This window comes from Medicago truncatula, chromosome 8, assembly GCF_003473485.1.
Source record: "Medicago truncatula cultivar Jemalong A17 chromosome 8, MtrunA17r5.0-ANR, whole genome shotgun sequence".
Classification (NCBI taxonomy): domain Eukaryota; kingdom Viridiplantae; phylum Streptophyta; class Magnoliopsida; order Fabales; family Fabaceae; genus Medicago; species Medicago truncatula.
In genome coordinates, this window is record NC_053049.1 from 24,351,168 (window position 1) to 24,369,441 (window position 18,274).

Below are 18,274 nucleotides of genomic sequence, written 5' to 3' on the forward strand. Positions count from 1 at the left end.
TCATCATATCAAAAAAAAAAAAAAAAAATCTTTCCATACGACATATATCATTCGGTCATTATTATATAAACCATATACATCATTTATTGAATAAACCTAAAAAATAATTTTTTGTTTATAATAATAACTTGAGGTGTACTTCTTTATCATTTTGTTGCCAAAATAATTAAGTTAATGGAATTAAATCTGTTACGATTTATTGGAACTAAAATGAAAGTTTTTTTTTTTTTTTTTTTTTTTGTCTTAGATGAAATGGTAATCCATTGAAAATAAACTCACACACAACTGTGAGATCTTGGATCACAACGTCCGGCCTTACAATTTCGGTATTTGCCAGTTGAGCTAAGACTTTTAGACGGAACTAAAATGAAAGTTTTTGTAAGACTCAAATGCATTTAAAGTTCATATTAGAGAATTTTTAAATAATTTTGTATATATGTTAGTAATTCTTTTAGGTGTTTTAATTAAACTCAGGCACGAGTCAAAAGAATAGTTATGTGGATTTACAAAAAGAAAAAAAAAAGTTGTTCCACTTATCGATTCTAATTGTCTTCGGTATGAATTCTTTTGATTACATACAACTAGTTGGCTTGGGATTCCAATTTGTCATCATTTTGCTGGACTTAATTGGAAATTTATTGCATCTTGATTTCAACATGCAATCTATAACAAAAAGGGGGGCACTCACCGAATTATTGATTTGGTGAATCATTTAAGGTGGTGGAGTTCAATTCGGTGACCTAAGGATTCTACCCTTAGGTCCTGCCATTTGCTTGTCCTTGGTCTTGTGTGGCGGACTCTTCACGCCATCTTCCTCCTCTTGCTTCAGCCCTCACGGGCTCCTCGAAGATTGACAACAACAAATTACTGCTACCTTCAATTAAGGAAGACTCGTTGAGTATCAAAATTACACAGGGGACGTATGTACGGGGTCTCTAAGCCTGCAAGAAAAACCTTCATGGACGTTTGGTGTTGAACAAAGGGGACAAGCCATACACAACAAAGGATTTGGTTAAGAAAATTTCCGAGTTATGGAACATGACTAGAAAATGGAAAATTATCTCTCTTGGACATGGGTTTTATGATTTTTAGTTTTCAAGTTATGAAGATTTACATTTGGTCTAGGCTAAGGGCATAATTAATTTGAAACAGGGTTTGCTTCGTTTATCACAATGGAAAGAGGATTTTAATCATAACACACACCACCTAACTAATTCTATGATTTGGATACATTTAATTGACTTACAACATGAATATTGGCAAGATCAAATGCTCTTTGAGATAGCTAGTGTAGTTGGTACACCATCAACTCTGGATGGTCCTACTCAAAACATGATCTTTGGACATTATGCACGGATTCTAGTGGATATGGATTTGTCAAAATGTTTTTTTGATGAAATCCTTGTTGAGAGGTGATGACAAGCCATCTTGCGTTATATTTAACATATTTTTCAATCATTTTTATTTGGTTTTGATCTATAATAGAGGAGTTTTAGAACAATTGGTTATGGTTTTCGGAATATTTTGTAATGTTTTCATTTCGAGTCATGTAATTCTAGTTTCCCTGAAACATAACAATTTTAGGGTGTTTTGATATAAGTCAAGAAGAAATCATGCCAATCAGCAAAGCAAAACATCTTGAAGACTTGTAAAGATCTTGGGAAGATCATGAATGAAGATTTAAGAGGTCACAAAAGACATTACAAAGGGAGGAATTTTGTTCTTAAGTCCCAATACATCTTATATGGAATAAAACACCCAAAGGACGAAGAAACGACGATTACGCGGGAGAAAACAACACCCATGCACCCAGGCATGGAAAATTGCACTCATGCGCCTGGGGCATGCTGAGTGCGGTGAAGATGAGAAAAACACACCGGGGGGGGGGGGGGGGGGGGGGGTGAATTGTGTAGGATTTTTATGGTTTCTTTTTCTGAGTCTTAAGACTTGATCAGAATCTGAGATTGCACTTCCAAGGGATTTCACTATAGTCACACAAGATTACAAATTACTCAAGGACACTTCCAAGAGACTTCTCAATGTTCAAGCCCAACTGCAAGAGATTTCTATGCTTAAATACAACTGCCTAAGAGTTCCTGCTGAGGACACTACCAAAAGACTTCGTGCTCAAGTACAACTTCAAGAGATTTCCTTTTGCTCTGCTTAAGACTTTCCGTTGCTCATGGACAACTCGAAGAGACTTCCTAGATGCTCAAAGTTTCACCAAGAGACTTATATTCTAAAGCACGTATGCGAGAGACTTTCTAAAATGTTTGCACAACTGAAAACAAGTTAATTTGTTCGTACACTTGATTTAACAATGGTAGTGTAAACTAAACAAATGAACAAACTCCTAAGTATTTCTAAGATATAAACTTCAAAGCTAAAATCCTAAGGGGGCGTTTGTTTCACGGATGCAAAAATTATTCCCTGGAATAACTTTCCCAGGAATATATTCCTTGGAATTATATTCCTAGGAATATTTTAAAAAAGTGTTTGGTTACCAATTTGAATTCCTTGGAACTTTCTTTCTAAATTCCTGGGAATACTAAAAATATGTTTGGTTAAAATGTATAATCCCAGAAATAAATGTCAAAATTATTAAAATACCCTTTTACATTCAATAGATGAAAAATAATATTTTTCATGTTATTTTCAATCAAGCAAAGTAAATTATGTGAGTCAACAAAGGTATTGGTCAGGATATATACTTGTTTTTTAATACATAACAAGAGTACCTTGTTTCTATCTAAGAAAAAATTTAATTAGTCAGGGTAAATTTTATCTTAGGACTTAGGACTATAATAATACATAACAAGAAACAATGTAATTGCAATCTAAGAAAACAAAAACAGCAAGCCACATGACTTTTCAATTCTATGAGGCAACAATATGGTGTCTACTTCTATCTCAAAGACATTAAAATTCCATCACAGAAAGAAAAAAACGCAGAGTAGCATTTACTTCTAACACCTAATAGCAAGTAACCCAGAAAATCGAAAGACAACACAACAAGAAGTAGTATAATATATCACAGAAATGCTTCAGCAGGACCGATCCCAAACCAAAACTGCAATATATACCATCACAATAACTTGGACACATGTAAACTACATTCAATTTATAAAATTATTATCGGTGTCGAATTTCCGGTAAAAGTGTGCCCGGTGTGTTTGATTCATAAATGATAATGGAACACATAAGAACACAAAAAAAAACATCAAATCTGGAAAAATGGTTACCTTCCAAAGTAGAGCAAATTCCAAAACCAAATTGGGGAGATATAGATGAAACGCTGGTCCTTCTAGGACAAAAACCTTTAAAAAAAAGAAGAAGAATAAATATAGAGAAATTAAAAAAAAAACGCAAAAAACAAAACAAAACATAAGACACAAACCTGGATGGATCTGGATCCAGATTAGTGAAAAGAGATAGCAAAGAGGGGTTTATATATATATATATGAGTTTCTATTAATTTAGAAAACGCATGGGAAAAATTAGGAGGGAAGAAGCGCGGGTAAAATAGGGGTATGGGTGGGTTTTCACCATGAATGTGGAGATTTCATTCTCAGGAATTGAAGATTCCAGCCCCCCACCCTCGGGAATAAAAATAGAGAGTCAACGGGTAAATAAGATTCCTGGGAATCAATTATTCCTGGGTATATTATTTTTGTTCCCTTCTACCAAACATAGAAATATCGTATTTAATGCCCTTATTCCTAGAAATATATTTTTTATCTCCCAAACAAACACCCAAGTGTTTTGTGCTATTTGATTAGGAAAATAGCATAGTCTTGTTACTTCATCTTCAGGTCTTCATCTCCTTATATAGACAGTGATTTGAGAGATGTAACACCCCAATATTTTATAAAATCTATATATATTCTTTTTAGTGATTTTCTTGATTATTATTTAAAGTAACAACCTATTTTATGTCTAAAGGATATAAAAAACATGTTGCACCGATTTAATTGATGATTAACCATTTTATTCTTCCTTTTAACTGTGCGTCTTTTTCTCTTGAGCTTAACTTGCATCATTCATGGCATTTATATATACAGTGAATTTGGCAAGACAATTCTCATAATACGTGTAACCATTTTTTAGCAAGAATGAGAAGTAGTAAGTTGTGGAATTAAACCTTATAATAATGAGTAAATTAAATCATATCATATAATTGTTATTGTTATAGTAAAACAAAACCAAATGTGTGTTGCGCTAATAGTCTTTAGATTTATATGCATCAACTTTGATTCACACACCATTATCCTACCTTCCCAATTAGTGGCATTGTCTAAGTTAAATGTCATTTTTATTGTCATGGTTCTAGTTGTCAAAGGTAATGCACCTATTAAGATTTGTTTGTTTTCTTTTATTTTCTTTCAGCTTTTGTTTTTGATTCGGATGGAGGTTTTCCAAATAGTGGCAATTGATAATTAATTCTCCTTTAACTATTTATCTCTATTTGGTCCTATACGTTTTACTTTTTCAAATTCAATGTCTTTAAATCCTCATGATTATTCTTTGGTCAAAGGTATATATTTTGATTGTTTTTTTTTTTATTGTAAATAGAGAGGTTATTTTCTTTATGGTGAATTTGTAGCATGTCCCTCTATTCCTCTTTAAATTCATTCCTTTCATCATGTGCCTCACACCCTATCCCTATCCATCTCATGCATAAACTCTCCACCTCCAACTTAACTCATCGAAAATAATTTGAACTTCATCAATCCATTAACAACCCATCCTGTCAAATATTCATCTTTATTTCTTGAAATTACGTCGCGGGTTCTAGTTTGAGTTTCGGCTAGGAAGGAAAGGCGCGTGAGGTAAGGGATTTTTCCCGATACGTTCTTAGTAAGTGCTAGGATCGTGTTTTGAAGTAGTGGTAGAAATTCTTGTCGTTTGAAAGAAGATAAAAATATGAGAATGTAGTATTGATCTTTATTATGTTTTATATGCGTTGTTATGTTTGAGAATAAAAAGATAATTTGTTTAAAATTTAATTGTGTGGTTGCGGTAGTGGCTGGCTTATATTTTTTCAAATTTAACGTGCATTGATTCTTCAACACAAAGTGTCTCTGAATTATACACTATGTATACCTTTTACCTTTCAGAGTAACCTAAGAAGATTCCCTTTTGGGCCTTGGCATCAAATTTCTTTAGGTAGAGCTTGTTATTTAGAATGCATCAGGTATATCCAAATTGATGAAAGTAAGAGATATTTGATCTTCTTCCCTTAAAGAGTCCATACGCTGTTTTCTCCAATATAGGTCTGTAATAGATTCTATTTGGACATATCATGCTGTATTCACTACTTCTGCCTAGAAATGTTTAGCCAAATTGTTTTCATGAATCATGGTTCTAGCCATTTCTTGTAAATTTCTATTCTTTCTTTCTTTAACCCCATTTTGTTGTGAAGTTCTAGGAGAAGAGAATTCATGGACAATTCCATGTTTTTCACAAAAAGATTCAAATGGTTCATTTTCAAATTCTCCACCATGATCACTTCTGACTTTTAAAATTTTCATGTCTTTTTCAGACTGTATTTGAGTGCAGAAGTTACTTAATACATCATATGCATTATCCTTAATTCTCAGGAATTATACCCAAGTCCATCTGCTATAATCATCAACAATGATTAATCCATATTTACTTCCATATATGGATGCAGTGTTAACTGGTCCAAACAAATCAATATGAAGTAATTCTAATGGTGATGAGATAAAACCGCCAGTGTACGATTCTATCGAAGTAGTAAAATAAGAGTATCGTTCCGACAGGGAGTTGTTAAATTCAATTAACTTTTGTTGATGATTAGAAGAGAATCAAGTTGCAAAGTTGGGATCATTGGTTCATCTTAACGACAAGTCCTTCTCAAACCAAACTATTAAACCTAAAACCTTTTGTTAGACCTAACTTCTAAAGACATTTTCTCTTTTGTTGCTCTAGCAATCAAGCCTATTTCGCTGACTTGATTACTATTAGATTTTGCTTCCTATAATAACCAAGCCTATTTCGCTGACTTGATTACTATTAGTTCCCTTGAAGATCGAAACTATATGTCTCAAAGATTGCAAAGATTATTTCGCTGCCTTTGCAACCCTTAACTAAATTCACTTGTTCGAATATCAAAGCTCCACTTTCGTTTTATGAATTGATATTTGAGATGATGGATTAACAATTATCAAACCCTCCACTTTCTTTTCCACAGTTTGATAATGGTTGATTCATGTTAAAACGGTAAATTTAGATTAGAGATTAGGGTTACATAAGATTAGGGTCAATAGCTTGGTTTGATTAGGATTATGTCATTAAGACTTATCCAACAATCCCAAGACAAGAGAAGTCTACTCACTCATGTTCATCGTAGACATGAAGAACAAGGTGAAAAACATAAAAGTAAATAACAAGAAAGTAAAGGAAAAGAAAAGAGCTTTTTATTAGAAAGACAATTGTCACTTACTGAATTTCAAGAAAAGATGAATATTTGTGATGGCTAGCTAATCTATTTATAGTTTACATTCGACTTAGAATCTAAGCAGTTACATCACTAAAATGTTCCACAAGCAACGAGTTTTTTGGTAAAACTAAAATAGAGTAGCTTAAAATCTAAGCAAAAGCAGCAAAAGGTGTTATGGGAGGTGGCACGGCTGTGCCTATGTTAGCACGGGCCGTGCCAAACTTCTGACTTGGGGGAGACATATTTTTGTCTCCGAATCTTCGTATTTTTGCTCCGAATCAGCTCCAAACCCCTTTCTTTTGCTCCAAGACTCAATCCATCAAATATTCGTTCCTGAAATATAATAATATGCAATTGAAGTAAAATAGTTCAAAAAGGAAATAATATTAAAATAAAATAAACTTAAATCTAATTAAAATGAAACTAAATATTATACTAAACAAAATAATAAATGACTCATCAAAGGGTCTGGAGGTTGAGACAATGTCTTTTTTTTTTAAAAGATGATTTCACAATCTTCCCTTTATGACATGTGATAGATATTTTAACAAGTGTACTAAAACTATCGAAGTAATACAGTAAGTTCGTATCCACGAAGACTGTGTTAATCTCAACTTAGCAATAAAGTTAATATCTAGGATGTGTAAATTTTATAAGTGCCTCAGGCAGTAGGTTTGTGTGCATAAAAAGTAAATAAAAGTTGTTGAAAGATGACTTGAGAAGGATGATTAAGCCGATGAATCCCCTATTGTTCTATATGAGTAGTTTACCTCCCTTTATTACTAATTACTATTTATTCTTTACGACAAATTAACTAATTAGTTTTGATCAATCTCTTGACTCAAAACCCTTTCTTAAGTTATAACCTTTTAATCTCTTAATCCGATTGAATAACCGCGGAAGCGATGTCAGAACGTTAATTCATATGTCATGATTCTCAATTTCCTATCTCTAGGTTCCTATGTTGAATCAAACAGGATTACTATTTCTGGATTAAAAGCTAGGGTTAATAGTCATTCAATTCCTAATATCAATTCATGTAATTTCAAGAAGTTAGGGTTAATAGTCATACAAGCAATTATATGAAAGCAATGAACACAAGTAATTCTGAATAAAGACTGAATAACATTAATAATAAAGAGAGTATCAACTACTAATTCATATATTACAAAGGTTCATCATGGCTCAATCAATCCAAGAGCTTAGCTACTCATGTTCATAAAAATAAAACAACAAGAAAAGAAAATAAACCGAGAGTTCCGTTGTTGCCTCCTGAATTTGCTTTCTAATCACTGTTCTTCTTGTACATGCCGTAGCAGCCTCTCTTCCAACCCGTTCCAAAACGTGAAGAAAACTCTCCAAAACGTGATTCCTTCCTGTACCAGCCGTCAACTTTTTCTTTGTGTTGCTTGCTTTATATAGGTTTTGTAACCTTTTCCTTTCTTTCTCCACAAGCATCTCACGTTTTTATTTCTTTCTTTTCTTCTTGGATCAACAAAACATAACTTGGGTAATAAGCCCAATTTATTTATCAATTCCAGCACCCCCATGTTGCTACCGTGGCTACATATTTCTTGTTGCATTTTCTTTTCATAATTTTCTTCCACAAATACATACCACTAAATCATGTCTTGTTTTGAGTGATAATAGATAATTATTCACAATTTGACTCGATAAATCAACAACGATAACTTATTCAAAATGATTCTAAATTGAATACTAAAATAATAATAATAGACTAAAAACTTAATTAAAAAGACTCTAAAAATAGTGTATGACTGACTGTCATCAGCATGCACCACAAAGTGCATCTGAATGATAATCAATGTCAGGTAGGCCTTTGACCAGTTGTAACTTACTAAGCTTAGAGATCAATCTCCAGTTAGCATGTTCCAACCTTCTATGCCACATCCATTTCTTATCAATCACTGATAGAAGACAAATTACCTTTTGATCAACCAGTTCAGAGAAGTTAATTTTATAGACATTCTCTACCCTCTTTCCCTTCAATACTATGGAGTTGTCGTCCTTTTTGATTATTGTGCAGTTGGTCTTTCCAAACATCACACCATAACCGTTATCACAAAACTTACTGATACTTAAAAGGTTATGTTCAAGACCATCTACCAACCACACATTATTAATTGAGATAGAGGAGTTACCAATAGTTCTTGTAGCTTCTGACAAAGATGCTTGAGTTTTTCTTCATAAGTTCTACAGATGAAGTCAAACCCTCTAAGTCCTTGTTTAGAAGCTTTCAGATCCAATAGAGTTGATTCTTGTTGTTTCATCAAAACAACATATCTTTCTTTTAAATCTTTCAATTCATTGGTTCTGTATTCAAAGTGTGTAAGAAGTTCTTTAAGAGACTCAATAAGTTCTTCTCTGAAAATTTTGGAATATACTTCATTTTCATCTTCAGAATCTGAGTCAGGATCTTCTTCTGAAGTCACAGTAGCCACTAACCCAACAACTACTTTTGCATATTCTTCAGCTTCTTCCTTTTCAGAATCTGATTCACTGTCTAAATCTTTCCAATTTGTCATTAAACTCTTCTTGATATGCTTCCTGAATTTCCTTGTGTTGAAGTTCGATTTCTTTGACTTGTCCTTTGATTTCTCCTTATGAAGATCAGGGCAATCAACAGTGGAAGCATCCCTTCTGATCTTCCTTCTTGGAGTTCTTGTAGCCACCTCTTTTACTCAGAAACTTCATGTTCTTCCTTGCCAAATACTCAAGCTTGTTGGAAAGCATAGCCATCTTCTCAGTAGGATCTTCATCAGAATCTCCATCAGGTGATTCTTCTTCAGATTCAAAAACTTTAAGAGCTTTAGATGACTTCCCTTTAGATGGTAGAGCAATAGGTTTACTCTTCTTAGCAGGTTCATGTTCATTAAGACTTATCTCATGAACGTTGAGATAGTTGACAAGATCTTCAACACTTAAAGTGCTTAATGAAGGTGAGAAAAAACACAAGAAGGGGGGGGGGGTTGAATTGTGTTTTCTTTTTCTCTTAAAGAAATCTTCTTCTGGTATTACTTCAGAAGCTAGTTGGGAGTGCTTCTAATGTAATGTTCAGATATGCAGCGGAATAAAACAGAGTAGAGAAAAGAAAGAAGGACACAAGCAATTATCCTGGTTCCTTCCACAAACCGGAAGTAGTCCAGTCCCCCTTGCACTTCCAAGGAGATTTCCACTAATAATCACACAGATTACAAATGCTCAGTACTCACTAGTATGAGACTTCTCAAATGCTCAAGCACGCAGGCGAGAGACTTCCAATGCTCAAGCACTAAAGCAAGAGTCTTTTAATGCTCAAGCATGCAGGCGAGAGGCTTCTAATCAAACAAAATTACACAGAAAATGTTTGACTTTGAACACTTGATATACAATCAGTGGTGTTCACAATACAATGCAATAAAGACTCTAGACTTAAGAATTTCTAAGATATATCAAATCAGTGCAGAAATTCAAAGTGCTTTATAAAATCAAATTTGGTAGAGTTTTGGCGCTTTTAACTTGTGTTAATATCTCTTGCCAATCTTCAAGTCTTCACTCCTTTATATAGAGGTGAGTAAAGAGACGTTGAGATTTTTAGCACGTCTAAAAAGTCGTTGATTTCCTTTGATCATTCACCATTAATCTTTTGCCTGATTTGGGTGTAGTCCTATGAAGGATCAACTTTGAATTCATTCCTATCTTGAAGGAACATTTCTGCAGGCAGAGCTGTTGTCTTGTCTTGTAGCGCAGACACAAACAGAGTAGTGGAGGTAGTGGTTGTACACTTGTACTTTTTCAACTCTTCAATGAAGGACAAGCACCCAGTGCTTTTCAAATGACCGTTGATACCTCCCTTTCAATTCTTCGTTTTCTTAGACGAGATTAAAACGAAAAACAGCTCCTTTGAAACTTCAGTTTAAATTTACTAATCAACTGTAGCTTCTGGTGATGATATAACTTCTGATGAAATCTTGCTTCTGATGGACTTCTGCTTCTGATGACGTCATTACTTCAGAGGCACTTGTTACTTCAGAAGCACTTCATAGCTTCAGACGCAGTTTTCTTCAGATGCTTTAGATTCCTTTGCTCTCTATTGTTCTTCCAAGACCTATTGAAATTGATTAACTTTGCCTATGGTCCTGTACACTTGAACAATTATTAGCAATAACCAATTGACAATTTTTAATACCTTGTTATCATCAAAACTCATTAAGGTTTATTGTGAAACACATTATGTTCCAACAATCTCCCCCTTTTTGATGATGACAAACAATAGTATTTAAAATGTTCAATTGTTGTTGATCTAATTAACAAGTTGACTACTAGGTATGAGGTTTGTAAGCTCCCCCTGAGTCTAATAGGCCTTTAAGGTGAGGTTTGTAAGCTCCCCCTAAGTCCTATACTCGTTAATTAAATTTCAATAAAATGCGCACAAGGTAATTAATAAAATTTCAGAAGTATTAAAAAAATATCAAGTTTAGAAAAATGGTTCAGAACAAAAAGTTAACTTAATCAAGTTAAATTAATGGGGCTCAGAGCCTAAAAATACTATACAACTACTCCCCCTTTTGTCATCAATAAAAAGTAAATAAAATAAAAGAAAGAGTATCAGAGCAAAGGTAAGTATCAGAGAAAAATGAATATAAATATCAGAGCATTTATAAGATTAAAAGAAATTGTTTCAGAAGCACATGAATGATACATAATCAGCAAGATAAGACAAACAGTTAGAGACAAAATTGTTTCAGAAAACTAAATTGGAAAACAAAAATCTAAACAAGCAAATGGTGTGCAACTAAGGTTTGGCTAGTTTAGAGACTTGTTCCATCAAATATTTGATTTGCTCAGACTGTTTCTTCAGTTCTTCTGCTTGCTTATTCACAACTTCTTCCAAAGTCTCAGACTTCTGCTTAACCTTCTGAACTTCTTCATCTTTAGCTTTTAGCTTCTTTTTCATCCCTTGAAAAAGCTTGTCATCTCTTGAGACATAGTCACTTTCTGGAAAGAAAGGAGTATTAGCTAAAAGAAGTAGAGAACCTTTTCCTTTCCCAGCTGAGTGAATATCTTCCAGAATCCAATTCTTTCACTTTCACTCCCCAAATTGGTTTACAGATGTGAAATAACGTATTGTATGCACTCAGAACCTATTTCTAACATCAGAACAACAATTCCTACACTCAAAACCCAATAATTCACCATAAACCTAAAATTCCCAATTCTAACAAAAACCTGTTAAAATCAAAATCAGAATTAAGTATCTACACTATTGAAGTAAACCTCACCCTTACCTTAATTTAGAAGAAAAAATGCACCGCGATTGGATTCTCTTGGCTCTACTTGCTCTTCTCTCCCTTTTCTCCCAAAAGCTTGGTTGTACGTAAAAACGTTTATCTGACTTCTCTATTCTTAACTCCCCAAAATGTAACTTCCCTTTAATTCATTAAACCCCCCTTAATTCTATTAAATCCTAATTTAACTCCCCAAACTCCAAAATAATATTAATTTCCCACTTATTCTAATTATTATTAAAATAAACTATATAATAACATAATGCACACCACATAAATCACAAATATTATTTAAAATCACATAAAAGACTCTAAATAATTCCAAAATAAATAAAATAACGACTAGGGCGTTACATAAGAAGTTCTTCAAGAGACTCAATAAGTTCTTCTCTGGAAATTTTAGAATATACCCCATTTTCATCTTCAGAATCTGAGTCAGGATCTGCTCTCGAAGTCACAGTAGCCACTAACCAAACAACTACTTTTGCATCTTCTTCAACTTCTTCCTTTTCAGAGTCTGACTCGCTGTCTAAATCTTCCCAAGTTGCCATTAAACTCTTCTTGATCTGCTTCCTGAATTTTCTTGTGTTGAAGTTTGACTTCTTTGACTTGACCTTTGATTTCTCCTTCTGAAGATCAGGGCAATCAGCAATGAAGTGTCCAGGCTTCTTACAGTTGAAGCATCCCTTCTTGTTCTTCCTTGCCAGATACTCAAGCTTGTTGGAAAGCATAGCCATCTTCTCAGTAGGATCTTCATCAGAATCTCCATCAGGTGATTCTTCTTCAGATTCAACAACTTTAAGAGTTTTTGATGAATTCCCTTTAGATGGTATATCAATAGATTTACTCTTCTTACCAGACTCATGTTCATTAAGACTTATCTCATGAACTTTTAGAGAGCTGACAAGATCTTCAACACTTAAAGTGTTTAAATCTTTAGCTTCCTCAATAGCAGTCACCTTTAGTCTCCATCTTGCAGGAAAGCTTCTTAGTATCTTTCTCACATGATCAGAAGCTACACAACTTTTCTTCAGTATTTGAAGTCTAGAAACTAAAGTCTGAAATCATGAGTACATTTTCACAATACTTTCATTTTGAACAACTCATACTGATAATCAAGCATAAGAGCTTTTGCTTCTCTGACTTTCTTACTACCTTCATAGTTTGCACAGAGAGAAGCAAACATTGACTTAGTAGTAGATTTGTCACTCATCTTCATATACTCTGCTTTAGGTATAGCTTTGACAGGTGCTCCTCTGATTGTGTGATGTTTCTTGTAAAGGTTCTTCTGAGTAGGAGTATGTTTTCTTCTATCAACAACAGCTCCTTCTTCATCAACGACCAAGTCACCAATACCATCTTCTAGTATGTCCCATAGTTCTTCATCTAAGCCCATGACATGACTATAAAAGTTGGTCTTCCACCAGGAAAATTCTACAGAATCTCCATTAAACTTTGGAAATTTTCCAGAGTTAGATTTCTTGTTGTTACCATAGTCATATGGAACACTATTGTTGTTGTTCTGACCAGAACCAGATGCATCACCAGACATGTTTTTCTCAGATATTTTTCTATTACACTGTTAAGTGTTTTGACAATAGACCAACGCTCTAGATACCAATTGAAGGTGAGAAAAACACAAGAAGGGGGGGGGGGGGGGTTGAAAACACTGATCAGAAGCAAATAGAGTTCTGCTTCTGAAGTGATTTCCAAAACTAAATAGCAGCGGATAAAAGGGGAGGGGGTTGAAAACACTGATCAGAAGCAAATAGAGTTCTGCTTCTGAAGTGATTTCCAAAACTAAATAGCAGCGGATAAAACAGAGAGAGAGAAAGAAGAAAGACACAAAGCAATTATACAAGTTCCTTCCACAAACCGGAAATAGTCATGTCTCCCTTGCACTTCCAAGGAGAGTTCACTAAAATGTAATATCTGATTACAACTGCTCACTGCTAAAACTAGCAAGAGACTTCAAATGCTCAAGCACAACTGCAAGAGACTTCCTATGCTCCTGAACACAATCAAGAGACTTCTAATGCTCAAGCACAACTGCAAGAGACTTCTAAATTCAAACAAAATTACAAATAAAATTGTTTGAGGTTGAACACTTGATATACAATCAGCGATGTTCACAATACAAATCAGATACAGACTCTTAAGACTCTAGAATTTTGAAGATATGAACTTTGATAAGAAATTCTAAGTGAACTTTTGATGCAGAACAATTTCAATAGAGTTTTGGCGCTTGTAAATTTTTGTAGAGTCTTTTCATTCTCTAAGTCTTCACTCCTTTATATAGAGGTGTGAAAGAGACGTTGTGAATTGCCAACACATCAAGATAGAGTCGTTTCAAGCTTTGATCAATCACCAATGATATTTTTTCTCATATGGTTATTGTCCTACGAAGGATAAATTTCAAATCCATTCCATGTATGTATGAACATTGTTGCAGGAAGAGCTGTTATCCTTGTCTTGTCTTGTCTTGTCTTGTCTTCAAAGAACAAGCATCCAATGCCTTCAAATCCTTTCAAAATAGTCGTTGCTTCACTTTTCCAGTCTTCTGTAATGCTTAGACGAGATTAAATCCATTGAACAGCCTTTGACGCTTTAAGTCTTGCATCTAATGAGCTTTATCTTCTGGTGATCTTCAGCTTCTGATGAGATACTTCTGATGAACTTCCTTATGATGACGTCATCACTTCAGGAGCACTTTGACTTCAGGAGCAGTTCTCTTCAGACGCTTTAAACTTCCTTTTTGTTGATTCCTTTGCTCTCTTTTGTTGTTCCAGAACCTAATAATGATTCCAAATTTTTGTCTATGGTCCTATACACTTTAACAAATATTTGCATATCCAATTGACAATTTTAATACCTTGTTATCATCAAAACTCTCAAAGGGTAATGTTCAACACATTTTGTTCCAACAGCCTGCTCTGATGTCAATTGAAATTCTAGCACACTAGTTATAAGATTTTCAATGCGATGTTCTAACACCATAAACTCAGAAACCGGATGTCCTGTTCAATGTTCCAACATCATGATAATAAACATAAATTACGCAAGAAAATAAATGACAAGAAAGTAAAAGGCAGCGACAGTTTGTTGACCCAGTTCGGTGACAAACACATGTACTATGGGGGCTACCAAGCTAGGAAGGAAATCCACTAGTGTGGTCCTTATTCTAAAGTTCTCAGCAAACTCCTCGTTTACAACTGAAGACCTAGGACGTAGGACCTACCCGTCTAGACTTCAACCTAGGAACTCCTAGATCTGACATCCCATCTCACTATCCTACAATCAATTACAGCCGCTGTGATTATTAGATTTAAACACAAAATGATGAAGTTACCTTCAGACACAAACTACAACCTTGCTTCAAAGCTTTAGTGTAGGAAACGAGTTACAACTCAATAAACTATCCTTAACATGTATCAATGTGATACAAGAAAGGCTCACAAATAACAAACAGTCCTAGATTTGCATCAAAACGATATAAGAGAAGAACACACAAAGAACACGAATCAAAAACCTAAAAACTACTCTTTTAGAAATGACGGCTTGAATGAATAATTAGGTCTTGAAGTCTTTCTTATATACTGAAGGAATATAGGCTCAATAACCTTGTTGGGCTTCAGAACAATGTAGATCGTTTAGCTGATCTACGTAACAAGAATCAATAACAAATATGGAAAGTCCTAAAAGGTAGGAATATCTTTAGGAACTGCCAAACATATCCAAAGATTCCCTAAAATATTGTTACTCTTTTAGGAATAAAACCACAACTGATTTTGAACAGATATGCGCGTTGCTTGGTCAACAAGATATGAGGACGTGGATTCCTTAATAAGATAAAACGCGCGTACATTAAGGCATAAAAAAAGGCACACTGAACCGTGTCAGGATGTTGGAACATCATATCCAACATTTCACAGGAATGCCTAAAACATGTTGGAACATAGTATCCAACATCACAATCATGGATATTTATTTTAGCAATGATGTAGCCAATGCAAATACCCAACAATTTGAGTTCTCCACTAATTGAAAACTGCAACGTATTCGGAATTTAAGAAGAAGCGGGAGCATGCAAATATTTGTCGAAAATGAGTTTTTCATATGTAAGATAAATACAAATGCATTTGACAAGGTTTGATGAAGATTAACATTTTCATGTCTTTTTGAGTTCGACTGGAAGGAATTCGAATCCTTTCTGAAGAAGCAAGATCAAAGGTCCAAGACACGTGGAAAGTAAGTCAAGTCTGTCAAAGTTGTATTGTTTAGGACCGTTGGTTTCTCAGTTATTTTCTTATGTATATATAGTAGTTTTTCAAAGGAAAAAAAGGGTCACATATCATTTATCAGAATTCTCTTAATCGAATTATCCAAGCGTAGAGAGAAAAAAGTAACACATAATGTATGTAACATGATTTGATGAACCATTTACTTAATCCAATGCAATTTCATTTCTTTTAAACTTCTTTACTTTCTTCTTTAAAGTTAAGTTTACTTTAAAATTACTAAAAACTTGTTTGATTCATTCGAATCAAACATTAATCTTCATCTTCTTGATATTCAAATTTATGAACATGATGAACATTCAAACAATTTATGGAAAAAAAACATTGCACAACATGTCTTAGGACTAGTTTGATCCTCCCTAACATTTTGAAGCTGACACTTTTGTTTGCCAAAAACACTGGTAAATGTAACGCTCCTATTTCTATTAAAGCAATTAAACATGCGAATAATACATTTATTCAAGAAATAGAGATTACGTCTTATTCAAAATTCAAAAACCGATAGACATGTATGTAAACCTCAACAGTTACAGCGGAATATAAATCAGAGTGATCAAATATATACATGCCATAAGCAAATAAATCATATCCAAAAGATAAATCTCAAAACCCAAACATCGGGTAGTCATCAACAAAATAATAATCCCAACCAAAATATAAACAACCTAATCTAGACCGACACGACAAGCCTAGATCAGAGCCGACACGACACCGATATCGGAGGAAGCTCCCGATATCCCAAGCAAAGACTCACCGAGACTACTCCTGCACAACGTCTACTCACCCATACAGGCAAGTAGGCGGTTAAAACCACTGGGGGTAAGCATTACATTATCATAATCCAGATAATAATCAAATCAAATAATATCGTGTACTTGAATAATAATAGTCATGCATAAATACTTATATCACAACTTGATAGCTCATATCCACAGATATCAATCACATGAATAATTATCCAATCATAAATGTTCATTCACAACATCAATCACAAACAATCATTATCAACTTTCATTCTTCTCCATTCATCACCAATCACATATTTCACATAGGACTCATGCTATGATATGCACTTATTGACACATAAATGCATGTGGTACCAAATCTCAACAAGGTCGTCACCTCCGATGGACAAGTCAACATCGCATGTAAGGCTCACCTCTGCCTTACAATAATCTCGAAGTAAAAGATTCATCCCTTTTACAGCAACAACGACTATGATGCATGGACATGTGTAAGGACTCGATAATGCGACAACAAATCACAATCTCAACTCAATATATAGGACAACACCCAATTATATTGATTATCTCCACAACATTGCATTATCAAGAAAACATGCCCACACAAATAAATCATAGAATTCATCATCACACATCAACATATTATCAATAATCAACAATGTCACTCAACATCAACTATATCATATAGTTTCACCAATTCAAGCATTCTCATATTCCAAGTAAGATAGCAAAATATATCTCATGATCATTATCACATCCCAATTACATATTTACATACTCAATTATTCCCTCTAATACTTCATTAAGCCCAATATCAAGTTTGGAAAAGTTTCACGACTCATAGAAAAAGTTATGCTAAGTTTTCACAAAAATTCACATGACCCATGTGTAGTAATTTGATCATAACTCGAGTTCTAAAAATCATTTGGACCTGAAACCAACGCCATTAGAAAGCTAACAAAATTATCTAAAACTTTCATGTTTACACCAAAGGCCAATTCGAAACAGAAATAGGTGAAAAAGACGCAAGAACGCGAAACAGGAGATGCTGGAACTGGCCTGCTTCTGAAGTGTGCTTCTGAAGTATGCTTCTGAAGTATGCTTCTGAAGTGTGCTTCTGAAGTTTGCTTCTGAAGTTTGCTTCTGAAGTATGCTTCTGAAGTTTGCTTCTGAAGTATGCTTCTGAAGTGTTCGCTTACAGCTTTTCCAAAAAGTGCGTTTTTCACTATTTCGCGCGTAAAATGCAAACCGTTAATCGGATTTTGATGCCGTTTTCACCTACACGATCCTGACACTTGACTCTAACATAATCTATAAAAAATTTCATGTTTCAACCATCCCAAAAGTCATTTTCCAAAACCTCACATAAACACTTATTGGCGAAAACGCTTAAACATCGACATTTCACACGAAAAACCCGTTTTCTCCCAAACGACTCAACTAACATAACCACAACGTGAAAACAGAAATTCTCATAGGTTC